Raw genomic sequence first — 27,944 nt, forward strand, 5'->3', positions numbered from 1 at the left:
AATTAAATATCCTGGTCCCCGACTCCCATACCTCCCCTACTCAGCCTCCACCGCCGCTCGACTCATCCACTAAATCCAAGACTCGCGTTTTGTGTCTGACTCCGCTGCCCTCGAGCACAGTCTCGGCGTCCGACCCGGAGATGTGGCAAGTCACGTTAATTAGCGAGATTGAGCGAGATCGCAAATACCAGCCTCAGACGTAGGCCCATGAAAGATGCTTAACTTAATGGGCCCATTTTCTTTGACGCGGCGTTGGGCTGGCGCTCCGTTTACCGTCCGGTTTCTTAAGTCAAGAACTTTACTTGTAAACTCGATTAACTTAGGGTGTTGTTTCGTTGTTTTTTCTCTTTTAAATATCTTGTGTTGGTGTTGTATGTCATCCGCTAAAGTCCTTCGTATATTTCTCGTATACCTACTGCGACAACGGCTTTAGAAATTAAGCAAAAGTGCAAACGTTGTTGATCAATATTTCACGACTCAATAGGCTAAATCCTACCACAACAGTGTCATATCGCCACGCTCCACTAGCTATCACGTGAGGTCATGAGGTCATAGGTTTAACAAAACATGTATCTAGCTAGATGTGCGAACATTTTTGAAGATGTATAAGTTCATAGTTCTTTTAATATTTAAACGTATTTCTATGTGGGTGTAGTATGTTACCCACACTTCACACACATTTCTCCCTCCCCCACCCAACACGCCCTCCCCCACACATCTCTCCCTCCCCCACCCAACTCGCCCTCCCCCTCACATCTCTCCCTCCCCCACCCTACTCCATCCATCAGGTCACCATTATGTGTGTTAAGATCGAATGAAAACCACCGAATTAATGTTTGCTTTGTTTTATGCTGGGTCCCCGGTGGTGGTGCTCTGAGCGCTTACTTTGTTTACAGCGCGCCTGTCGCCGTTTCTCTAGCAGACGACACCGTAGCCGCACGTGGGTGCCATTTTATCTTCGGCCCTTTTCCCTCGAACGAGCGTCCCGCCCCTATCGGCCGGTAAATTGGTTTGGGCGTGGCCGTTGATGTGACTCTGTGATCAACCGTAACACATTTCCCTGAAACAAATGGGATGTTCGGTCAGTCAACACAAAATCAATGACACTGTCTTTGATATTATGTCAGGCTGTAGACTAGCTTCTATATTTACTATCAGAGGATTTTTTTTTGCTAGTCTTTCAGACTATATCGCGGCCTCATGTTTCCTGAATACTGAAGGGAAAAGGATATGAACAGGCTATAGATTAGGTCGTGTATTACGCTTACAATCTTTTCACTAGTCTATCGTTACTATCGGGTTATTATAAGTTCATTTTCTACTTTGGCAAATCATTAGCAGTTCGCTAGGGATCTTAAACTAAGATAAAATTGAAACTAATCAACAGAAGAAATGAGGTAGAATCAAATCATACCAAGCAAGAAGTACCTATTAACACGAAGAAAGTACAATATGTTAACACGAAGAAAGTACAATCTATTAACACGGGGAGAGTAGAACCTATTAACACGGGTAAAGTAGAACCTATGAACACGAAGAAATTACAATCTATTGACATGAAGAAAGTACAATCTATTAACACAGGGAGAGTAGAACCTATTAACACGGGTAAAGTAGAACCTATTAACACGAAGAAATGTATTTAGAGAGTGAAAATGTAGTTAGGTCTGTTTGAAAAATGACTCTCGCTGTATTGCGTAACCCTTACAGACAGCGAGCAGACGGTAATGCTGATTAATTCCCCTTCTGTGTCTGTTGTCTTACTCTTGTCATCCCCCCCCCCCCCCCCCCCCACCCTCCGGGTTAGTGTGACCGTTACTAACGTCGTGGGTTCGATTACAGTTTAGTGGTATGTGGAGGCGAGTGGTGTGGCCGTTAGTAGCCTTGTGGGTTCGAGTACAGTTTAGTGGTATGTGGAGAAGATACAACAGTGAATGGTTGTAAATTGATTGCCGAAATAGCAAAGGTTACGGATAGTATCATTTAAGTCATTGTCGCTCATTACACTGACAGATGTAGAAAAAAAGTATAGATGTCCTTTTATTATTTTACCTTTTTATTGTTCCTACCACTCATAAATTTTATTAAGTCTTTGTTCCCACCACTCATTTATTAATCGATTCCTATGTGCCTATACAACATTAAAATCTGACACCCCCCCCCACACACACACACACATTGCTCCTTATCTTTTATTGATTGACACATCTTTCAGCTTTTGAAATGACATATCATACGGGAAATTTGATACAATAGTATTGACACATACTTTTTAATGCGTGTAGGATGATAGGTGTTATTGTTTTAAAGAAGTTGGATGCTGTTAATAAAATTTTTTTTTATTCGTGTGTGTTCTCCGATAACCTGGTTAGCTAGATCTAGCGTTGGTTAACAGTCTCTTGACCTAACCACTCGAATTAAATCAGTTTATTTATCGGGTTAGGTAACGTACACATTTAACATATACATGTTTGTCACAGTTTACCTTGTACCTCTGCAAACATCATGTGACTGCTTCTCCCAGTATACAGTATGGGGGGGGGGGGGGGCACCTTATTCTCAGGTCTGGGCTATTGTTCCATCTTAAGCCATCATGATCACTATTTACGTTTAAAAACCTACTGACAAATCCAGCTCTATAAAGCGACTTGAAACAGACATCTAAACCATGTATTTATTACCTCTAGTTTAGACCTAAACCAAAGTCTCATTGTTTATGTTCAAAGCCAGCTATATTTAGTCCCCTATGGTATTTCTTCCCCCCCCCCTCCCCCAGTAGATATGAATGGAGATAAGTCTGACACCACGCTTTGGTCGGTGGTTAATTAATTATGGAAGATGCTCTCACGTCGTGGGACCTGCTATCAGCTGGTCTGGTCCTATCTTTTGACTTGTGATCCTAGCGTCGGTCACACGGCCAGTCCCCCACCCACCCTCCACATGGGTACGGGACTTTGATCAATCATTTAAAAACGTGTAAGGATGATATTTCACCGCCCCTCCCCTTCATCCCTCTCTTTACCTTGTTGTTGGACTCTAATATCTCTTTTATAAAAGTATAAGGGCTATATTCCAATGATGCGCTCCCCCCCCCACCTCCTTCCTGGTCCCCATCCACCCCAATCCACCATGTTATGGGACTTTGATATCATATTTTTAAAAGTGGAAGGGTGATATTCCACTAAATATTGCTCCCCCCCCCCCATCCCGTCCACCTTGTTATGGGGCTGATATCCCCTTTTAAAAAAGTGGAAGAGTGATATTCCATTATTGGTACCCTTCCTCCCCCTGGTTCCCCCCCCCCCATCCCGTCCACCTTGTTATGGGGTGATATCCCCTTTATAAAAGTGGAGAGGTGATCTTCCGCTAATGCTTCTCCCTGTCGCCCAAAAAGTTAAAAAGCGGACAAAAATGCGAACTATTGATTGTAAGTGTGGCTCGGCACATCCGCGGGGATCCTAGCTGGGGGTAGGGGGGACGGGTGAACTGGGGGGACGGGTGAACTGACCGAGCGCTCCCACATATCCCACTCGTGATATCTCACACTGTCGCCCCACACACTATCGCCTCACACGGTGCGCGCTCACATTTTCGGCGTGGTGTAGCTTGTCTAGAAGTTTGAACCAGACTTTGGTCAAATAAGTTTTCTAAGTATTCTTTAACCGGCAAGTGTGCACTTTCATATTTTGAAATGTGTGGTGATCACTTTTTTATTTTGTTTTAAAAGTGTTTTCAAAATCATTTCTGGAAAAATAAAAAAAGTAGTTCTCGGAGTGATTTTTAAAATAAAGTTCTGTCGAACTCAAGTAACAAATAGATGGCAGTGTTTGAAATCTATGCAGTTCTAATTTTACTCAATCATTTCAATGTTCTATTCACGGGGACATCACGTTTTGTTAACTGCTTAAGGTTAATCGCGTGAAACCTGAGACCGCGATATCAATAGTTAAAACTCTAAACCAGAGTTTTCGCATTGTGCAAGCATTGCGGCTTGAATTAACGGAGGCATTAAATGTCTTGCGGGATTCTCTTTTAAACTGGTTTTAAATTTCAGAATGTGTTTGGGTTAATTAAAAAAATAAATAGCTGTTAAATTTGTGTAGAAGTGTGCAAGCAAGTTTGTTTAATCCACGGTGATTTGCTGTCGTTGTTTTATTGACTTTCATTGTGTTGTTGTATTCATAAATCTCGTGTTGATTCAGTGCCATTGTTTGATTTGTAACGAATCAAATTTGATACTTTAATCACGGATTGTATTGGCCGAGAAATGGGGAGTTTAAAATAGCTCAAGTGTTTGTGTCGTCAAGAGAAATCTGTCGGCAGGATGCTGATGAGAAGATGATCTCTGTTTTCATTATCTCAAGTGCTCCAAGTTAAGGGGAACACTTCGCTGATTTCTGTTCATCTACTCGTCAGTTATTGGGACACGGATTTTGATTTGTACTCGTCAGTTATTGGGACACGGATTTTGATTTGTACTCGTGAATTGTTGGGACTCGTCAGTTATTAGAATACGAGTTGTGCGCGTGAATTATTGATGCACGTGTTGTGATTTGTGCTCATTAATTATTCAAACATAATTACTAGTGCGAGTAATTAAATAATTGAAATTATGATCGTGTTGGATTTCAGCTCGGGATGTGTGGTCATGGTACAAATTATTTGACAGCTAAAGGCTAGTGGGTATTGTTGATCTACTGCTGACTAGTGTGTATTGTAGACAGAGGTCTAGTGTGTATTGTATGACAGAGGTCTAGTGTATTGTATGACGAGGGCCTTGTGTTATTGTATGAGCATACAGGACGGATGTTTTAATCATTATTGGTGACGAGGATATTTTTGTCGCGTACATTCAAATGTTTCTATAGTGAACTGTTACATTTCACTAGAGTATTCATGTGTTAATAAAGTGGTCAATATCAGCAACTAGTGTAGTAGAACCCGAATACTGAATTAAGTGGTCAAGAGAGAAATTGTTGGCTGTTTCTCCTTGGGTTACCAAGTATCTTGCCGTTGGATATTCGTAGGATTTCAGCAAAACATTTGTGTCTCTCTGTTGAAAGCCTGGAAGGATAACGAATAACTAAAAAAAATGGCGCATTAAATTTCCGCCTGGCATAGCCTGCCGTGAACTGACCATCTGTCTCTCCAAGAGTTCCTCTCTCAAGTCCCGTGTGTCCGGTGCCAGATGACCATGTCGTCACTGCGAGTCACCACCCAGCGGCTCAGTTCCAGTTGTACCAGTCTTGCAGGTGACTACCAGTGTCTCATTACTTGTCTCACCACATGTCTCACCACATGTCTCACCACATGTCTCACCACTTGTCTCACTACATGTCTCACCACATGTCTCACCACATGTCTCACTACATGTCTCATTACATGTCTCACCACATGTCTCACTACATGTCTCATCACATGTCTCACCACATGTCTCACCACTTGTCTCACTACATGTCTCACTGCATGTCTCACCACATGTCTCACCACATGTCTCACCACATGTCTCACCACTTGTCTCACCACATGTCTCACCACATGTCTCACCACATGTCTCACTACATGTCTCATTACATGTCTCATTACATGTCTCATCACATGTCTCACTACATGTCTCATCACTTGTCTCACCACATGTCTCACTAGATGTCTCACTACATGTCTCATTACATGTCTCATTACATGTCTCACTACATGTCTCACAATATGTCTCATTACATGTCTCACTACATGTCTCACCACATGTCTCATTACATGTCTCACCACATGTCTAATTACATGTCTCACCACATGTCTCTTATGTTCACGTCATCAGTAATGTTAAGACGTTACTACCAGTGTCTCACTACATGTCTTACTACTTGTCTCACTACATGTCTCAATACATGTCTCACTACTCGTCTCATTACATCTCTCATTATATGTCTCACTATATGTCACATTACATGTCTCATTACATGTCTCATATGTTGTTCACGGTAATGTTAACACTTCCTTACTATGTCCTTGTTTCATCACCCAACTTAAACACATGAAAATAAACTTCAGTCCAAGTGTATTACAAGATAAAGGTTCGTGTTGATGTCTATAAACTTCCAGACATTTTTTTGGAAAGATGTAAAAGCAATATTGACATCTCTTGTTGCTCGTCTCTCCGTGGCTTCTGGTCTGTTGTGTGCCCCCCCCCCCCCCCAATCACCCCCTCCCCCATACACACGTCTCTTGTCAATCCATATTGATGACACCCTCATCCATCAAACCAGAGTGCGACAGGATTAAATACCTGTCGCGGTGTATGAAAGCAAGGGAAAATATACACGTCCAACACTCGAGGGGAGAGACAGAGCTGTTACTACATGTTAAGTTTTGATTGCTCTCTTGAAATATATCTCTTCCATTCTTTAGAGAAAGTAAAAGTTTGCCAATATAAAATGATATACATCCGGCTTGATCTAATCTGATTCAAAGTTAAATGGCCCGCAGATATAATTTCACTTAGGCCAACATATTTTAGGGCTAATCGATTGTAGATTCAGGATGCATAGTATTTTCAAAGATTTTATTAGCCAGTTTATTTTATTTCAAGGTATAATATGTTTGTTTTTTAATCAAGCCTTAACCAAGGTTTCTATTAGACATTTCTCTCCTGTTCCCGGGGGGGGGGGGGAGATTTTTAAACTTCCGGGGCAGTGTCCCTCGGAGAGATGCCCAAAACACACTGTCTCTAACCTCATCCTATGAGGCGAACATGTGTCGTATGCAACAAACACATGCTTGCTTCAAACATGTCAAGTTTTGTGTCGTATCTACAGTTCCCTCTCCCGTTATGGAGACATGATGTTACCCTCTGTCACCCTCACACTCAGACTACGCCCTCCTGTAGACCGCCCAATGAATGCATGCTACTGCACTCACTCATTAGGAAAGTCTTACACCACACTGTCTTTCTATACACACTCAGGCTACGCCCTATTCTAGCTCCAACCGCTCAATGAATGCATGCTACTGCACTCACTCATTAGTAAAGTCTTACACTACACTGTCTGTCTATACACACTCAGACTACGCCCTCCTGTAGACCGCTCAATGAATGCATGCTACTGCACTCACTCATTAGGAAAGTCTTACACTACACTGTCTGTCTCCACACACTCAGACTACGCCCTATTCTAGCTCAACCCGCTACTGCACTCACTCATTAGGGAAGTCTGGCCTATCTGGGTCGTCCAGATGGCTGATGATAATATCTTTATACTTTAGAACTTTAAGCAATTTGGCTTTTGTTTTAAATCAGTTGAAAGAACAGACATAAAAACGTCGGTCAAGATAAAATTTACGAACCGAATACATTAATTTAAATCCTTTTTATTTCACAGAGAAGTTGTTAATCGTTTCGTGCTTTTTTTTTAACCAATGAAAGATTTCAATAAATTAAAATCCATTTTACTACGTAGATAACAATTGAATATAACCCTCAGTCTGAAATAGTTGGTTAGTCATCAGTGGTTAAATTAGTGAATCAGTCGATCTGAACAAGTGTGTTTAACGCCTCTCCCGTGGTCTATAAGCGTCTTGTCTTAATGCACTTTCTGAGGCTTAAATCATGTCACACGGTACGTGACTGATAACTAATGTGTTTTTAAAGGTACCTTTTTTTTACGGTCAGTTGCGGGATTTGTACTTTAAATAAACTTGAAGTTGTCAGTAACACTAGTTGGACCCCAGCTTTTAACGTATGCGCCATCTTTACCATCTGACGATATGTAGGCGTAGAAAGGTTACTGAATTTGGTGGCCAGTATTCAAAATGTCGACGGTTTTGATATCACTTTACTAAATGAACTGTGTTTGTTGTGTTTTTCTAGTGTTTGTTACAGTTTCTAAATGACCCGTGTTTGTTAGTTTCTAATTGACCTGTGGTAGAGTTTCTAAAAGACCTGTGTTTGTTACTGTTTCTAAAATACCTGTGTTGAAGTTTCTAAAAGACCTGTGTTACAGTTTCTAAATGACCTGTGTTACAGTTTCTAAAAGACCCGTGTTTGTTGTGTTTTACTAGTGTTGACGTACAGCAAACACCGCTGTATAAAAAAAAAGTTGAATTTATTGACTTGTCACATGAGCCAGGGATGTGCCAAGCCAGAGATTTGTTTTTCCCATTAGCGTCTGCTGTTCTACTGGTGCTACACGCTAGAGGGACCGTCCTACTCTAATGGTGGAGCAATGCTAGAGAATGGTGGAGCAAAACTAGAGAATGGTGGAGCAAAGATAGAGAATGGTGGAGCAGAGATAGAGAATGGTGGAGCAATGCTAGAGAATGGTGGAGCAAAGCTAGAGAATGGTGGAGCAAAGATAGAGAATGGTGGAGCAATGCTAGAGAATGGTGGAGCAAAGATAGAGAATGGTGGAGCAATGCTAGAGAATGGTGGAGCAATGCTAGAGAATGGTGGAGCAATGCTAGAGAATGGTGGAGCAATGCTAGAGAATGGTGGAGCAAGAATAGTGGAGCAAAGCTAGCGAATGGTGGAGCAAAGCTAGAGAATGGTGGAGCAAAGCTGGAGAATGGTTGAGCAAGAATAGTGGAGCAAAGCTAGAGAATGGTGGAGCAAAGCTAGAGAATGGTGGAGCAAGAATAGTGGAGCAAAGCTAGCGAACGGTGGAGCAATGCTAGAGAATGGTGGAGCAAGAATGGTGGAGCAAAGCTAGCGAACGGTGGAGCAATGCTAGAGAATGGTGGAGCAAGAATAGTGTAGCAAAGCTAGCGAATGGTGGAGCAAAGATAGAGAATGGTGGAGCAAAGCTAGAGAATGGTGGAGCAAAGATAGAGAATGGTGGAGCAAAGCTAGAGAATGGTGGAGTAAAGCTAGAGAATGGTGGAGTAAAGCTAGAGAATGGTGGAGCAAAGCTAGAGAATGGTGGATAGAGAATGATGGAGCAAAGCTAGAGAATGGTGGATAGAGAATGGTGGAGCAAAGCTAGAGAATGGTGGATAGAGAATGGTGGAGCAAAGCTAGAGAATGGTGGATAGAGAATGGTGGAGCAAAGCTAGAGAATGCATACAGTGGAGACTGAATTTTAGTAAACTTCTTAAACAATTTGTAGAATAATGGTTGTTGTCCCTTCACAAGTTTCTATGAGCTTGTTTACTTTAACGACGGGCCAACCAATCACTGTTTGTTATCTATAATCTCGACAAATTCGACTGATCCAAACAATAATAAAAGTTAACGACCTTCCTAGTCCGACGCGAAGAAATTTACTTCCCCTTTTATTTCTTCATTTTAAAACATTTCAAACGATTAATTTTTTTTTCTCAACAGCCTTTGATTATATTTGTTAAAGGGGTGGGGGGGGGAGCAATCAACGCAATTACCCTTTGTATCAGTGACAGCTGATGTTCATCAATGTGACAGCTAATCGTTCGACGCTCATTAAAATAAAAATCACCTGAATCTAAATCAGCTCATGTGTTGGACAGAACGGTCTAGTTACCGCCAGCTTACAACACGTAGGTATTGACTAGCTCTACAACAAATGTTGGTTGGTGTTGTAATAGAACGGTCTAGTTACCGCCAGCTTACATCGCGTAGATATTGACCAGCTACAACAAATGTTGGTTGGTGTTGTAATAGAACTGTCTAGTTACCGCCAGCTTACATCACGTAGATATTGACTGGCTACAACAAATGTTGGTTGGTGTTGTAATAGAACGGTCTAGTTACCGCCAGCTTACATCAGGTAGATATTGACTGGCTACAACAAATGTTGGTTGGTGTTGTAATAGAACGGTCTAGTTACCGCCCGCTTACATCACGTAGATATTGACTTGCTACAACATAATGTTAGTTGGTGTTGAAACAGAACAGTCTAGTTACCGCCAGCTTACATCACGTAGTTATTGACTTGCTACAATAAATGTTGGTTGGTGTTGTAATAGAACAGTCTAGTTACCGCCAGCTTACATCACGTAGTTATTGACTTGCTACAATAAATGTTGGTTGGTGTTGTAATAGAACAGTCTAGTTACCGCCAGCTTACATCACGTAGTTATTGACTGGCTACAACATAATGTTGGTTGGTGTTGATATAAAACAGTCTAGTTACCGCCCGCATACATCACGTAGATATTGACCAGCTACATCAAATGTTGGTTGGTGTTGTAATAGCCGTTTGTCTAGGTCACAGTGGACAATTTTACTTAATCATCATACATGAAATCTCAATTAGTCTATACAACTATATGGACATTTTAGCCTATTTCAGCAATTTTATTTAGCATTAACAACAAAACGGACAATCAAGTTATATTTAGAAGAACACAATGTGGACATTTTAGCCTAGTATTACACACGACATTGACATTTTATGTCGGCTTGCACTGTACGTGACATTGACATTATAGCCTAGTCTTGCATACAACATTTACATTTCAGCCTAGTTATGAACACGACATTGACATTTTAGCCTAGTCTTGCACACGACATTGACATTTTAGCCTAGTCTTAGACACGACATTGACATTTTAGCCTCGGTTTGCACTGTACGCGACATTGACATCATAGCCTTAATTGCATACGACATTGACACTTTATCCTAGTCTTGCACACGACATTGACACCATAGGCTAGTCTTACACACGATGTAGCCCACCTATTGTAGAATGAGACAGTGACTTAAGTGCACCGAGCGGCGCGACGTGTCTGTGAATGCCCGATCACATCTCGACTTGCTTGATTTGTTTACACACAAGTGGGGGCAGTGTGACAAGCATACGTAAACAAGCTAGACAAGACTTCCAATAGGCGATCGAACACCGATCGACTTGCTTGATTTGTTTACACACAAGTGGGGGCCGTGTGACAAGCATACGTAAACAAGCTAGACAAAACTTCCAATTGGCGATCGAACACCGCTATTGGAATAACATTTTTTTATAATAGCAAAATGTTATGGAATACAAAAGCAATAGAAATAACATAAAAATATCAGAATGTTGAGAAGAGTATTGGGAATATCTAAAAAGGAAAGTGTTCTGTTTGAATAGAGATTATCTTCTCTCTTTATTTTCTCATCTTTTTTGTAATCGTTCATATTTTTTTTTCAAATAATATTCCGAAATAAAGACCAGCTCAGCCAGATTCTTAAATCTAATACCTTTGTTGTTTATTCTGTATGAAATAAGTCTAGAATTGTGCAATGTAGGAATACGTCCGGTGTATCATCCACGCAAACGATATATACATGGTTTACAGAGGTATTACTTGTTATACCACACCGCATTGAATTGGGGGGAGGGGTTGGCCCGTGCGCATATTTGATCTTAGCTCTGCCCCCAATTTCTCCTGATCGCTCCACGGAGCTGGGGGTATTTTTCTCCTCATGGCGGTATAATGGCGGGGTGCGAGATTATTCTGCAATGCAGAACAAACCCAGAGACAATGGCTTCAGTGTGATGGATTTGTCCTGGCTGGCTGATTATGCAGGGATAAAATGCTTCAGATTCCATGTTGTAGTCGAGATTGCAGATCTCCAGGCAAAAGATAAATGTGATTTTTGCCCGAGAATAATGGATTAATGATAATTTTGTTTTTGTTGAATATTCAATTAGGTTTTCAACGTCCATTTGTGCTTATCTCGATAAAAGGTGTCACTGTGATAGAACAATGTGCCAGATTATGCAGGATCTTGGAACAAAAGTGTATTGACCTGGAGATTAATTAAAATTGATAACAACACAAAAAAACCACCGGTTAAAATTATAATAACCTTAGTCATTGTAGAGAGAAGTGTAGAGGTCCATGTTAACATCACCCATGGTTGATGAAAAGAGTGTGTCACCTTTAATACATAATGAGTCTATTTTATATGGCTTGGTCAGTTTATTTTTAAAATAAAATCTCCAGGAAAATCATTACCTTGTCCCCGCAGTTAAATGTCCAATTTGTTCTCTTGATGTCAAGTTGTTTTTTATCTAGACACCAGCTTTCTGCACTGGGATCTTGATAGTTTCACATCTGTAGGGCCGATGTGATGGTTGAGTTTAGCATCTGTAGGGCCGATTTGATGTTAGAAACCAGCATCTGTAGGGCCGATGTGATGGATGAACTCAGTGTGTATCTGTGTATCTCTGTTCTATCTGGTAAGGCTGGCTATAAAATCAGCTATGTCGTCACACAGAACGTTCTAGGTGTACCCATCTGAAAGCCAAACATCAGTTGATGACCCCGACCCCCGATCGAATTAGGGCTGTTCTATCGCTTTTAAATTCAGTTTTTTTATTATCTCCCTTGGGTGGAGACCGGCCCGTGGAATTGAACAGGGTGCTTGAGTTCACAATTAGGTGGAGACGGTCAAGAGAGTCAGGCCTGACCCATCGAGTGGCCGGTGTTGTCCAGTGCTGTCCGTATTTTATCCCAAGTCCCTCGTCTATGTCGTCTACAGACTATCGTAATACCGATTATCATCATCGTTTGCAATAAAAACCGTTCTTTTTCGAATTGGAAATTTCATTAACTAAAAACAAGTCCAGAAATCTGAAACGGTTTTGAACTTTATGTCGGTGGCGTGCAATTGTGAACTAACTCGCTCTGTCTTTTTGTAGATGTATAAGTAACTGGACTAAAGATAGAGTAAGGCATTAAAATTAATAAGGACGTTTTAGAGTTAATTAGTATTGACGATAGACGGTATGGTTCGAGGGTATTTGCTGTTTTATAGAATGTCTGTAGTGTGGGTACGACGCGATGAATATAGAATTACGTACCAGATAAGGGAGCTTCGTTTTAGTATAGCCGATGATGAGTAGAGTTGAATTAGCTATATGCATAGCTGTTAAACATATTGTGTAAAATTATTCATCTTTAATGTGTGTTATTGGTATGCACAAGAATAAATCTGATGCCATCCTCTTCACTAAAGATATAGTCCTGTATAGAGTATGATATTTTATAACCACAGACCTTATAGCACTCTCCAAACCTTTACATTTCAGACCTTGGCTTGTTCGACTTAACACGGGCCGTATATCTTGTGACCTGACGATCATTTATTTACCACTTGTGAGATGTGGCTGATATGACGCAAATCTAGAACGAAATTCGAAAATCTGAACATTTCATTCCAACACCTTTTGAACAATCCCCCTGCATTTAATATAATTATCCATCGATTGGCCGTCAGGGGAAATAACTCACAGTCCCCTCAATTATCTGGCAATAACTAGCCCAGTGGGTGGCCGGCCCTACACAGCATCCTGGATGTTTCAGCTCTCAGCAGTTTGTCATGGGTTATGTGGGTGTTGGTCACCTATTACACATGGTGTGTATGGTGTGTAGCACGTCCACTGTGTCATGGGTTAGGTGGGTGTTGGTCACCTATTACACGGTGATGTGTTGGTCACCTATTACACAGTGTGTATGGTGTGTTGGTCACCTACTACACAGTATGTAGCTCGTCCAGTCCTATTCCTGTATAGCCAGATCGTCAGACCTGCGTGTTGTAGGGCTGTAATAGCGCTGTAGAGATGTAAGAGCTGTATGTACAGAGCTGTATGCCTGTCGGCTGTGGCATCATGTGGAGTTAGCCAGTTGATGTAGTGTCCTCATTTGGCAGTAAACTTGTGGTGAACTGCAGCAGCTTTATTATCTCCCTTGTCCTGCGTGAGCTTTATTCCCTCCCTTGTTATGTGGGCTAACTGCTTTATTCTCTCCCTTGTCCTGTAAGAACTGTATTCTCTCCCTTGTCTTGGAATAAGTTTATTCCCTCCCCTGTCCTGTAAGAACTGTATTCCCTCCCTTGTCCTGTAACTGATTTATTCCCTCCCTTGTCCTGTAAGAACTGTATTCCCTCCTGTAAACAAAGACTTCAACAAGTTTACAGATACAACAAAGCCCCGATCGATTGTTGTGTTTGACCTCCGACCTCTCTTGTGGGGGTTTCATATCGGTGTGTTTGTGTGCGATATGCACGCCAATGTTGTCAAGTATAACGCCGATCCATACTGTTGTAATTGAGGGTGGGTGACGTTAGGAAAGTTCGCCATTTTTCTCTCACTGTAGCCTAAAACAAGTGTATGTTTTTAATTAAATGATATTGATTGCCGCTGAGTTGAAGAGGGTTTTATTTCACAGTTAAGCCGGGGATTTTGAAAAAAACATAGATGATTAGGTTGCTTGTAGCTGTCTGTCAAGGTTTTTGTTGCTTCTAGCTGTCTGTCTGTCAAGGTTTCTGTTGCTTGTAGCTGTCTGTCTAACAAGATTCTGTTGCTTGTAGCTGTCTCTCTGTCAAGGTTTCTGTTGCATGTAGCTGACTGTCCGTCAAGGTTTCTGTTGCATGTAGCTGACTGTCTGTCAAGGTTTCTGTTGCATGTAGCTGACTGTCTGTCAAGGTTTCTGTTGCATGTAGCTGACTGTCTGTCAAGGTTTCTGTTGCTTGTAGCTGTCTGTCTGTCAAGGTTTCTGTTGCATGTAGCTGACTGTCTGTCAAGGTTTCTGTTGCTTGTAGCTGACTGTCTGTCAAGGTTTCTGTTGCTTGTAGCTGACTGTCTGTCAAGGTTTCTGTTGCTTGTAGCTGACTGTCTGTCAAGGTTTCTGTTGCTTGTAGCTGTCTGTCTGTCAAGGTTTCTGTTGCTTGTAGCTGTCTGTCTGTCAAGGTTTCTGTTGCATGTAGCTGACTGTCTGTCAAGGTTTCTGTTGCATGTAGCTGTCTGTCTGTCAAGGTTTCTGTTGCATGTAGCTGACTGTCTGTCAAGGTTTCTGTTGCATGTAGCTGACTGTCTGTCAAGGTTTCTGTTGCATGTAGCTGTCTTTCTAACAAGATTTTTGTTGTTTGTAGCTGTCTGTCAAGGTTTTGTTGCTTGCAGCTAGCTAGTCCAGAAATAAGGCGCGGCTATACATCTTTTTAAAACAGATCCCCTTTCATTTTAACATCAACGGTATTAAGGGATTTTAAAAAAATATATATATTTAAAACCCGCCTTCTTATATTTATGTCTAGATGGCGGCTGTGAGGATGGGGACGTATTTCTTTTAAGCCTGATAGACTGGGGACATTTTTTTATGACTTGTGGTTACTAACATCAAATTTTTTTGTAATGTTGTAGATTGTAAGCCTACAAGATAGCTTTACTACTAGTCATAAATTAAATTATTGAAACTTTTGACATTCTAATTGCCTACTGCATGTGGTTGTTTTCATCTGACAACTGACAATGTCTAAAAGGTTGAGAACCACAAAACATGTTGGCCTACACGAGTATACATTAGATGGAAATAATTTTGTCGTCGTCGTCCCCCCCCCCCCTCCACCCCCACCCCACTCTATCGTCAATTGACGTTGTTACAATTAACGTTAAAGAAACATTTCTCATCACGTCCCCCCCCCCCGGCTCCCATTGTTTTCCCAGACCTGCCCGGCTCCGGGATTCCCCAGCTCCCGCCGGTGCCAGTGTTTTAAGCCGTGTTTAAAGATCTGAAGCCGAACGTGAAGGCATGCACTCCCATAATGAAAATCTCCCGCCAGAACGGCAGACATTAATAGAGTTTTCAGCGTCGAGTCGGCTTCTAGGAATTACTTGAATCAGATTAGCTCTCCGATTTATGCCATAAAAAATTCATACAAAAAATTGATTTTTTATTTCATTTGTAGATTTTCTGAGGGAGGAGGGGGGTGGTTTAAAGGATTTTAAGTTGGATAATAATGCTAAAAATGTTGATTATTGCAAATGGGTGATAAAAAAAGTCAGGCAAGATTTTACTCCATTAGTGAATGCGTGGGTGTGCCTGTCTAAATGATAAAGTGTTTTATATTTTCTTTTCATTGATCAGTCAGGCTTGGTGGGCCGCAGAATGACACAAGCCTCTTTCTTGATTCCATTATACAAGTATATCATATTTTGGTTTTTGGCTGTAGCCGAAACGATAGGGTTTCTTTGAGACATTTTTTCTCCGAAAAGGAGGACACGGATTTGAAACTTCTACAGGGGGGACGACGACAAACAATGGGAGGGGGGGTGAGAGCCTCCACGGAAGAAACACGGCTTCTCAGCCAGTCTGCTTTTTATTTTGGTTTCAACTCATTTCAACTCCAATAGACAGCCGGTGTGTAAATCTACTTTTTATTTTAGTATCAACTCATTTCAACTCCAATAGACAGCCGGTGTATAAATCTACTTTTTATTTTAGTTTCAACTTATTTCAACTCGAATCGACAGCCGGTGTATAAATCTACTTTTTATTTTAGTTTCAACTTATTTCAACTCGAATCGACAGCCGGTGTATAAATCTACTTTTTATTTTAGTTTCAACTTATTTCAACTCGAATCGACAGCCGGTGTATAAATCTACTTTTTATTTTAGTTTCAACTTATTTCAACTCGAATCGACAGCCGGTGTATAAATCTACTTTTTATTTTAGTTTCAACTCATTTCAACTCCAATAGACAGCCGGTGTATAAATCTACTTTTTATTTTAGTTTCAACTTATTTCAACTCGAATCGACAGCCGGTGTATAAATCTACTTTTTATTTTAGTTTCAACTTATTTCAACTCGAATCGACAGCCGGTGTATAAATCTACTTTTTATTTTAGTTTCAACTTATTTCAACTCGAATCGACAGCCGGTGTGTAAATGTGTAAACCAGTCGCTGCTGTGTTTCATCAGGAATCTGCCCCAACAACAATAGAGATGAAATCTCCATGTCCACCCTCGCCAGACCCTGTCCCGCTAGATCAGCCTGTAGTGTCTTTTTTCTTCTTCTTCGTTCTTAATTTTTAGTGTTGGGAGGGATCGAGTCTTATCTGCCAGAGGGTTTGAACTCGAGACTTTTTTTTTCGAATGTATCAACCATGAGCTTACCGACTCGACCATGCTTCCATCACAATTAAGGATTACGTGTCAACTGGTTATGCGCCATTGAGGCCATTGACTCCGATTTTAGCCTGCTTTTCTTATTGGATTTTCTTCCATAGCCTTTGTCCAACCAAGAACAAACTACAAGGCAACAGTTGTTTGATTTTGGAGTTATCTCTCCTAGAAGAGTGGCTGTCCCTAGCTAACGAGCCTCATCTGTTGTGACTGTTGTTTCAGACTTTCATCAAGCTTTTACTAAACTACTTATTTCATAACTTGTAGATTTAGACAGAAAAAAATTGGAATAAACCAATTAGCCTTAACCTGACGCACCCACATACGTAACGCACACAGCTACCTGACACCCATCCTTTCAAGCGCTGAGCTCTTTGTTTCTCGCGCACCCATTCAACTGAGCAGCCAAACAAACGTTAAAAGAACATCTTGTGATTACCGCTGACGTATTTCAAGTCCAATGGATCCGGTGTTCCAAATTTTACCGCACCCGAAATGTGTCGATGATTGAAGTTCTTCTTTCTCTTGTGTTCACTTTGAATGTTACGTCGTTCGAAACAGACCGACATATGGCCTACAAATTTAAATGACTTACGTTAGGCCTATATAAAAAATATACTTTTTTTTTCTCTTCTTCTATTCATTTAAATTTAAACGTAACTAGGCCACCCAGTTTCCAGGTCGCAGAAGGTCTATCGGCTGTACAAAACCAACCAAAACCCCATTATGCCCACCCCACCCTTTATAGTCTTTTAACCCCAATTGAATCCTTGTTTGTTCTTAGACCCCCATCTCCCATCCGATCACAGACCCATGTAACCAACTATAAACAGGAGCAGTGAAGGCCAACACTACCGGGCCATGATATGTGTTTTAAGATCGCCGCACTGACTGACCCAACCATCCATCAGCATCTGTTTCTCCAGCTGTCCTAGTTACACAAGTTTTAATGAGATCATTTCAATCTCGTCATTACATTTCTTTTCTCGTGTCAAGGTACGGGGGAGTTTTTAATCACAGCCATATTGTCGTTGTTACAGAGAGCGTCATTAAAATGTCTTGTTGGGTTGTCTAAAGGTGTCTCAGTGATCTGGCCTGCTGTCTGACACATTATGACACATGATCTGGTGTCTGGTTGACAGGGCTAGATCTAGAACTTTTAGTATAATAATAATCATGTTAAAGTAGAACTAATTAGTTTTTCTTTGAATCAAATTTTGAAAGCTCACAAATTGTTGACTCCTGCTAAAAATATCCCAAGTGTGGAGTCAGCATAGCAGATCAAATAGAAAACACAAAAGACATTGAGAAAAAAAAAATTCAAAGTATTACAACACATCATTAGGAGTAGTGATTTGAACCGGAATTTTTTTTTTAGTTTTACATGTAAAAATGGAGTAGCTATGTCCGCTTGTATTATTTCTTTTAAAGTATTTAGAAATTGAAAAAGGGGGAAAAAACTATTTAGTCACAATACTCAGTACTCTCAAACACCCCGTCGGAATCAGCTTTTCTTGTTACCATGACTTTATCAATGGACGATACTAACACGTCAATCAGATGTGCTATTGTGTACCGTACTTGTTCCAATGGACCAACTTTTACCGTACTTGTTTCAATGGACCAACTTTTACCGTACTTCTTCCAATGGACCAACTTTTACCGTACTTGTTACAATGGACCAACTTTTACCGTACTTGTTACAATGGACCAACTTTTACCGTACTTGTTCCAATGGACCAACTTTTACCGTACTTGTTACAATGGACCAACTTTTACCGTACTTGTTACAATGGACCAACTTTTACCGTACTTGTTCCAATGGACCAACTTTTACAGTACTTGTTACAATGGACCAACTTTTACCGTACTTGTTACAATGGACCAACTTTTACCGTACTTGTTCCAATGGACCAACTTTTACCGTACTTGTTACAATGGACCAACTTTTACCGTACTTGTTACAATGGACCAACTTTTACTGTACTTGTTACAATGGACCAACTTTTACCGTACTTGTTCCAATGGACCAACTTTTACCGTACTTGTTCCAATGGACCAACTTTTACCGTACTTGTTCCAATGGACCAACTTTTACCGTACTTGTTCCAATGGACCAACTTTTACCGTACTTGTTCCAATGGACCAACTTTTACCGTACTTGTTCCAATGGACCAACTTTTACCGTACTTGTTCCAATGGACCAACTTTTACCGTACTTTTTATCCTTGTCTGTGTCTGACTGTCCACACGTCTGAGAAAACGTTTGTTTGAATGTGCCTGGTTATAAAAGAATTTTTTAAACAATAGTTATTGTTCAACCCTTGAAGTTAATCAAGAAAAGAAGTGGCAAGCATGTGTGTGTTGAATATGTTTTATTAAAAACGGATCCGTCAAAAGATCGTCTGTCAATAAGTCCATATGACAGACTACTAGTGCGTGTCCCGTCGTTAACCTATCCTTTGTGTGGTGATGGCCATACATAATTCATCTGCACCATTCTACAGTGAGGGGATGTTTCTTATACACATCCATCATCGCATGCTGGTGATATCAAGCCTTACATCGTTAAGATCTGACGGGCTTCTCTTGCTGGTCTAGATGGATCGGTTATAAGACAAAGGTCTATTTTTGGGTATGGATGTGCCAATGACCAGAGAATTTGGTTGTTGTTGGTCAAGTTGTGTCAATGACCAGAGAATTGGACTACTGTTGTTGGTCAAGTTGTGCCAATGACCAGAGAATTGGACTACTTTTGTTGGTCAAGTTGTGCCAATGACCAGAGAATTGGACTACTGTTGTTGGTCAAGTTGTGCCAATGACCAGAGAATTGGACTACTGTTGTTGGTCAAGTTGTGCCAATGACCAGAGAATTGGACTACTGTTGTTGGTCAAGTTGTGCCAGTGACCAGAGAATTGGACAGTTGGTCAAGTTGTGCCAATGACCAGAGAATTGGACTACTGTTGTTGGTCAAGTTGTGCCAATGACCAGAGAATTGGACAGTTGGTCAAGTTGTGCCAATGACCAGAGAATTGGACAGTTGGTCAAGTTGTGCCAATGACCAGAGAATTGGACAGTTGGTCAAGTTGTGCCAATGACCAGAGAATTGGACAGTTGGTCAAGTTGTGCCAATGACCAGAGAATTGGACAGTTGGTCAATTTGTGCCAATGACCAGAGAATTGGACTACTGGTGTTGGTCAAGTTGTGCCAATGACCAGAGAATTGGACTACTGTTGTTGGTCAAGTTGTGCCAATGACCAGAGAATTGGACTACTGGTGTTGGTCAAGTTGTGCCAATGACCAGAGAATTGGACTACTGTTGTTGGTCAAGTTGTGTCCTACAGAAACGTACTCAGCTGATTGTTATTGTCGTTGTTAACGTCGTCCTTGATAACGTCGTAATTCTGAAATGTTATTTGATTTGATGTAGCAGTGTTTTCCTATCTAGCCCGTCTAACGCGTCTGTTCGGCCCATCGTTCCCAGATGTTCTTTTTATATGTTTCCTTATTATTGAGTTGTGTGCATAAGAACTAATTCCTTATCATCAATAAATTATACTAGTGTCTGCTTTATATCGTTAAGATTTAATCAATCGTTAACAAGTAACGTCAACATAAAAATCACCAGCATCAAACGATGCAGGAGACCAGGGGCCATAATCCAGGAAACCCTCAGGCTCCCGGCCAGCAGAGAATATGCGCATACAAAACTGATGTGATAAATGCTCTCCCCTTATTGAGTGGCTCGGGCGAATATTGCCGGCACTCTGGCGAATGTTGCCGGCACTCGGGTCCCGTGGCGTGTCTAGTGACAGATTGCCGCGGACGGTCTTTAATCTCTGCTCCGGCGCGGGTGAGGACGTAATCCCCGATTGTTACATTTATTATCTCGTGGTTATAATCTACAGGGCCCCGGACTCAAGTCCTTTCCGGTTATGTTAATGTAGGGGGGGTGAGGGGGCTTCATGATGTAAGGCAGGCTATTTGTTAAAGTAAATGGCACGTCGTCGTGTAGGTTTCATTCGTTATTCTCTTAACGTATGCAGATATAATGTGGTGTGTGTGCTCTACAGTCTTGTCGGGTGGTAATCTATGTTCACATTTTGACCCAAGTACGACTTTTGGAGTTGCGTAGGAATATATTCATCAAATCATGTTCAATTTTGCTGCTTTAGAGATTTTAATATGGGATGTTAAAATGTTGCTGTGACTGCTAAGGTTTAGTTTGTAGCATGCACACCAGTGGTGTGAGGTAACTTGCACCATCGTGACGCTCTACCTTATCAGGTATGTGGCCTTGGGTTTAACGGTTTCTTCAGTAATTTATTGCATCTAACACTCGTAACAACATAATTACTACCCTAACAAAGTGGTTAATGGGAGGCAAGAAGCGATTGTAATTGTCTAGTTGTATCAGATTGTAATGTCACAGTCTAGGTGTAGTCTAGTTGTTGTGACTGCCATATTACACAAGTTTCATCATTATTTTTCCAAACCTAACTATCGGCTCTAACCTCATTAGCTAGCATATTGTACAGGATATTTCACACCCAACTATCGGCTCTAACCTCATTAGCTGACATGTTGTACAGAATATTTCACACCCAACTACCGGCCCTAACCTCATTAGCTGACATGTTGTACAGGATATTTCACACCCAACTACCGGCCCTAACCTCATTAGCTAGCATATTGTACAGGATATTTCACACCCAACTATCGGCTCTAACCTCATTAGCTGACATGTTGTACAGAATATTTCACACCCAACTACCGGCCCTAACTGGCATATTGTACAGGATATTTCACACCCAACTACCGACACTACATATTGTACAGGATATTTCACACCCAACTACCGGCCCTAACCTCATTAGCTGACATGTTGTACAGGATATTTCACACCCAACTACCGTCCCTAACTGGCATATTGTACAGGATATTTCACACACAACTACCGGCACTACATATTGTACAGGATATTTCACACCCAACTACCGTCCCTAACTGGCATATTGTACAGGATATTTCACACCCAACTACCGGCCCTAACCTCATTAGCTGACATGTTGTACAGAATATTTCACACCCAACTACCGGCCCTAACTGGCATATTGTACAGGATATTTCACACCCAACTACCGACACTACATATTGTACAGGATATTTCACACCCAACTACCGGCCCTAACCTCATTAGCTGACATGTTGTACAGAATATTTCACACCCAACTACCGTCCCTAACTGGCATATTGTACAGGATATTTCACACACAACTACCGGCACTACATATTGTACAGGATATTTCACACCCAACTACCGTCCCTAACTGGCATATTGTACAGGATATTTCACACCCAACTACCGGCCCTAACCTCATTAGCTGACATGTTGTACAGAATATTTCACACCCAACTACCGGCCCTAACTTGCATATGGTACAGGATATTTCACACCCAACTACCGGCCCTAACCTCATTAGCTGACATGTTGTACAGGATATTTCACACCCAACTACCGGCCCTAACCTCATTAGCTGACATATTGTACAGGATATTTCACACCCAACTACCGGCCCTAACTGGCATGTTGTACAGGATATTTCACACCCAACTACCGGCCCTAACCTCATTAGCTGACATGTTGTACAGGATATTTCACACCCAACTACCGGCCCTAACCTCATTAGCTGACATGTTGTACAGGATATTTCACACCCAACTACCGGCCCTAACCTCATTAGCTGACATGTTGTACAGGATATTTCACACCCAACTACCGGCCCTAACCTCAGTAGCTGACATGTTGTACAGGATATTTCACACCCAACTACCGGCCCTAACCTCATTAGCTGACATGTTGTACAGGATATTTCACACCCAACTACCGGCCCTAACCTCATTAGCTGACATGTTGTACAGGATATTTCACACCCAACTACCGGCCCTAACCTCATTAGCTGACATGTTGTACAGGATATTTCACACCCAACTACCGGCCCTAACCTCATTAGCTGACATGTTGTACAGGATATTTCACACCCAACTACCGGCCCTAGCTGGCATATTGTACATGATATTTCACACCCAACTACCGGCCCTAGCTGGCATATTGTACATGATATTTCACACCCAACTACCGTCCCTAACTGGCATGTTGTACAGGATATTTCACACCCAACTACCGGCCCTAACCTCATTAGCTGACATGTTGTACAGGATATTTCACACCCAACTACCGGCCCTAACCTCATTAGCTGACATGTTGTACAGGATATTTCACACCCAACTACCGGCCCTAACCTCATTAGCTGACATGTTGTACAGGATATTTCACACCCAACTACCGGCCCTAACCTCATTAGCTGACATGTTGTACAGGATATTTCACACCCAACTACCGGCCCTAACCTCATTAGCTGACATGTTGTACAGGATATTTCACACCCAACTACCGGCCCTAGCTGGCATATTGTACATGATATTTCACACCCAACTACCGGCCCTAGCTGGCATATTGTACATGATATTTCACACCCAACTACCGGCCCTAACTGGCATGTTGTACAGGATATTTCACACCCAACTACCGGCCCTAACCTCATTAGCTGACATGTTGTACAGGATATTTCACACCCAACTACCGGCCCTAACCTCATTAGCTGACATGTTGTACAGGATATTTCACACCCAACTATCGGCTCTAACCTCATTAGCTGACATGTTGTACAGGATATTTCACACCCAACTACCGGCCCTAACCTCATTAGCTGACATGTTGTACAGGATATTTCACACCCAACTACCGGCCCTAACCTCATTAGCTGACATGTTGTACAGGATATTTCACACCCAACTACCGGCCCTAACCTCATTAGCTGACATGTTGTACAGGATATTTCACACCCAACTATCGGCTCTAACCTCATTAGCTGACATGTTGTACAGGATATTTCACACCCAACTACCGGCCCTAACCTCATTAGCTGACATGTTGTACAGGATATTTCACACCCAACTACCGGCCCTAACTGGCATGTTTTACAGGATATTTCACACCCAACTACCGGCCCTAACCTCATTAGCTGACATGTTGTACAGGATATTTCACACCCAACTACCGGCCCTAACCTCAGTAGCTGACATGTTGTACAGGATATTTCACACCCAACTACCGGCCCTAACCTCATTAGCTGACATGTTGTACAGGATATTTCACACCCAACTACCGGCCCTAACCTCAGTAGCTGACATGTTGTACAGGATATTTCACACCCAACTACCGGCCCTAACCTCAGTAGCTGACATGTTGTACAGGATATTTCACACCCACCGAACAGGAACTACACCAACAAAAATTAATCCACAGCGTGATTTGTTCCAGCATCACCAGTCGACTAATGGCCCGTGATGATATTTTCTCAGGCGAACGGTACACTCGAGGCATATTGATCTCCTGGGTGGGTTTTTTATTCGTGGGTTTTGTATTGGTGGGTTTTGTATCAGTGGGTTTTATACTGGTGGGTTAGTATTGGAAGGTTTGTAAGGAATAATAACGGTACAGATGAGTGGAAAGACATGTAAGATTACCTAACTATTGATGACAGAATGACATAATTATATAAAATGAGCTATTGATGAATTAGCTGTATTGATAGACACTTTTATTCAGATGAACTAATTATATAAATAGATGGACATAGTTACGTACGATTATTTAACTGTATTGATAGATGGCCAGTTATGTCAGATGACCTATTGACCGGCCCACAAAGTCGTGCCAGATGAACGACTGACGTGTGACTGACCGCCATTACAACCCACCGCCGTCTGACAGCGAATCGCTCACTGGATGTTGACGCGAGCTGCCGTAGACGGAAGTAGGTCGACTTTTACCTGGATGAGACTCAGGTAGAGATGGATGACGCGGCTCGCTACAATGGCTTTCTTTATTCGGTGTCCTAGACCCAGGGTGATAGTGGTTTCTACTTCTGAGAATTGAGGAAGATGGTGGTGTATTTTTCAACTTAAGGAAAAAAATTTTAACTTAAGGAAATTAAGGAAGATGGTGGTGTATTTTTCATATTAAGGAAATTAAGGAAGCTGTTGGTGTATTTTTCAATTTAGGAAAAAAAATTCAAATTAAGGAAATTAAGGAAGACGGTGGTGTATGCTTTTCGTTTTACTGAATTAAGGAGGATTGTGTTGTTTTGATTACAGAGGTTTCTGAATTGTATTTTTAGCTTCATAGCATGAAGTCTGAATGTATTGGATATTTCACTTTGCTGTATTTTATCGCGGATAGTTTTGTATTCTCTATTCTAGAGAACTAACAGTAAATGTGATTGTGTTGTATTTCTCTGTTTCAATTATTGTATACCCAATCAAATTTCTAACGTGATTATATCGACACCGTTTAGACATGGATTTAAATTCTACCTTTATATAGATTTACCTTTTGTAATCGTGGTTGATGTGTTGCTATAGGTGTCTAGTATACAAACTGCTGAGTGATATTTACTCGAGAATGAATTTTGTCGATACCCCAATCAAGTGAACTTAAGACCTTAAAATAAGACTTGGTATAGTATCGCATGTTAGTAAATGATAGAGACCTAATAACGTCCTAATTAGGAGGGGTGGGCTGGTCTGATATATTTCGTTGTACAAGGTGTTATTAAGTACAGAAACAGCTGTTTGCTTGATGCAATCAATTGGAAAGGGGGGGGTGACGTTTCGTTGTAATAAATCTGTGACGTCAAACAACAGCTGTGTATGTGGTATTGAGTAGATTCCCCTTTAGCTACCTTGCACAAAAATATACTTGCTATAAACTTACGGTTTCACATGGAATAAAAATATACATTGACACAGACGTATGGTTTAACATGGGATAAAAAAATATACGTAGACAGAAACAGACGTTTTTACATGATTAAAAAACCCTCCATCGAATAGTAAATGACGCGAGAGACGGAACCACTTAGGTTTGATTAGCTGTCCGACTCTGAGTTTCTCTAATAAATCACAAGGCAAGGAGCCCGGCACAGAGAGAACATAACTAAACAAATTCTTTTTCTATTCTATGCTGACTTTTTAAGTTAAAATAATTGTAAGACGAAAGATGTTTCAAAGCAAAAGCCATATTTAGCATTTACATATATATGTATTTGGTTATACAATGTATCGCTGTTACCTATATATCAATGTTAATGACTCAATGTGAGTCTACAGAAAGAAGAGCCAGGGCCTGTAAACTAGAAAGTTTAAGTGCACTAAATCGATTTACTCGCCCCCACACTTGACCCCCCCCCCCCCCAACCCCCTCCACCCATTTCCTCGCGAGAGTTCGATAACCTATTTCTCCGCTTGATTGTCCATTATGCCTCTGACACTTCCTTGATTAATCTTAATGTTTTCTACGCATGCGCATAATTACTTTAGCTTTTTAAAAGGTTCGGGCTTCTGTTTAACAATGAAAATAAGGGAGAGAAAGAAAATGTGATAGGGGTTAGTTGTTCTGAGATTTTATAAATATTTTTAACATTTACATGATTGATTATATGGGCTTCATTAGAACGGAAATTTGGGGAGGGGGAGGGGGTAATTATAACAGAGCATGTTTGAATTATTAGCTGATTAATGAAGCTCTGATTGTAATATGTATGTGTGTATGTATATGTGTATAGACACGATTTGAAAGGGGGGGGGGGCGATCTTTAGGTTTACACATCTGAATTGAATTACAGATACTAACACACATTAACCCCCCCCCCCCCCCCACCTGATAGATACCCACAAAATATCCTGTTATCCAACATGCTCACACATTTCCCCTCATACCAACACATGCTTACTCTTACTAACATAGTATCTCACATACTTACCCTCATATAAACATTTATATATATATATATATATATATATATATATATATATATATATATATATATATATATATATATATACATATATAATTAAACATTTTCCCAGGCATTTCTTTACATAACGACAATGTGTGAGGATATTTATTACACAATGTACATAACACAATAAAGATTAGCATACATTTCCCCAGATACCAATCTGACGTAAGTAATCGGCTTAACTCTAATCTGGGGATAGTTTTGATCAGACATGGTAGCGGGGTGCTCTGTAGCTATACGTTAGGGGACCATGACTTCAGCTTAGCTTAGTGTGTCATGATCTCCCTTAGAAACGTCAGTACTTAGAATCTACTGGTTGGTGGTGATTTACACGGGGTAACTGTGGGTGGTGTAGTGTGTACAACTGTGGGTGATGTAGTGTGTACAACTGTGTGTGATGTAGTGTGTACAACTGTGGGCGATGTAGTGTGTACAACTGTGGGTGATGTAGTGTGTACAACTGTGGGTGATGTAGTGTGTACAACTGTGGGTGATGTAGTGTGTACAACTGTGGGTGATGTAGTGTGTACAACTGTGGGTGATGTAGTGTGTACAACTGTGTAATGGCTGACTGTTGTACATATTATGTTAATTGTTGTAAACATCGTGTTATTTTACGCAGCTTGTTGTACGAGTCTTACCTAACATGCCACCCCCCCTCCAATACATCGTCCCCCCCCCCCCCCCCACCTCTTACATTAGGTGTACCCCGGCCATGACCAGGCCTAACCTTACACATTACATTAAAATTACCCCGCCAAGCCCTATTGCGGCTGCCACCTCATTATAAATTTAAAACCTGTACATTAGTTCTTTACCCCCTCCCCTAAGTATGTACTATAAATCACTTTACAGTAGAACCCCCCCCCCCCCACCTCCCGTACGCCCCCCCCCCCCCCCCCCCCCCACTTATCTACCATCCACCGTAAGTGTCTGCTTTCAAATGTTCCCACGAGTTTACCTGCCCATCACCTCTGATGACACCGCAGGTAACAGTACAACTCATCGCGATCAGATCACTAACGTATCGATTAGCTCACCGACGTGACACATTGCTTTAGCTAACCGACGTGACACATTGCTTTAGCTCACCGACGTGACACATTGCTTTAGCTAACCGACGTGACACATTGCTTTAGCTAACCGACGTGACACA

The 27,944-nt window shown here is 41.3% G+C and overlaps 1 protein-coding gene across 1 annotated transcript in view; it reads left to right on the top strand.

The window, feature by feature from the left end:
• LOC131927724 (serine/threonine-protein kinase D1) overlaps nt 1-27,944 on the top strand; it is a 61,035-nt gene that overhangs the window by 658 nt on the left and 32,433 nt on the right. The window lies entirely within an intron of this gene.

Source organism: Physella acuta, unplaced genomic scaffold (assembly GCF_028476545.2).
Source record: "Physella acuta isolate Inbredline_101_S28 unplaced genomic scaffold, ASM2847654v3 ptg001434l, whole genome shotgun sequence".
NCBI classification, from domain to species: Eukaryota; Metazoa; Mollusca; class Gastropoda; family Physidae; genus Physella; species Physella acuta.